Raw genomic sequence first — 484 nt, 5'->3', positions numbered from 1 at the left:
GAAGAAGAGCCCCAAAAAAGCCAAGAAGCCGGCAGCCGCCGCAGCCAAGAAGGCAGCGAAGAGCCCCAAGAAGGTAACAAAGGCTGCCAAGCCCAAAAAAGCCGCGGCAGCAGCCAAGAGCCCGGCTAAGGCGAAAGCGGTGAAGCCCAAAGCAGCCAAGCCCAAGGCGGCCAAGCCGAAAGCAGCCAAGGCGAAGAAGGCAGCGCCGAAGAAATGAAGTGTTGAAGTGGAAATACTTTTAAACCCAACGGCTCTTTTAAGAGCCACCCACTATTGTCCCCAAAAGGGCTGATACACTCCGTCACTGAGCTCCGTGCCTGCAGCATAGCCAACTATTCTCCACTATCCGTGTGGGACGTTCGTATGTGGAGTGGATGGGACGCTAAACTTCCGGCCCTGGTTTTACTCTAAGACTTGGAAAAATAAAAGTTTACATTCCCGGCGGAAACGCTTTCTAAAGGCTGCTTTTTCTTTTTCTTTTTCC

Source organism: Geospiza fortis, unplaced genomic scaffold, assembly GCF_000277835.1.
Source record: "Geospiza fortis unplaced genomic scaffold, GeoFor_1.0 scaffold186, whole genome shotgun sequence".
Lineage (NCBI taxonomy): Eukaryota > Metazoa > Chordata > Aves > Passeriformes > Thraupidae > Geospiza > Geospiza fortis.
Note: the sequence above shows the minus strand (reverse complement) of the source record.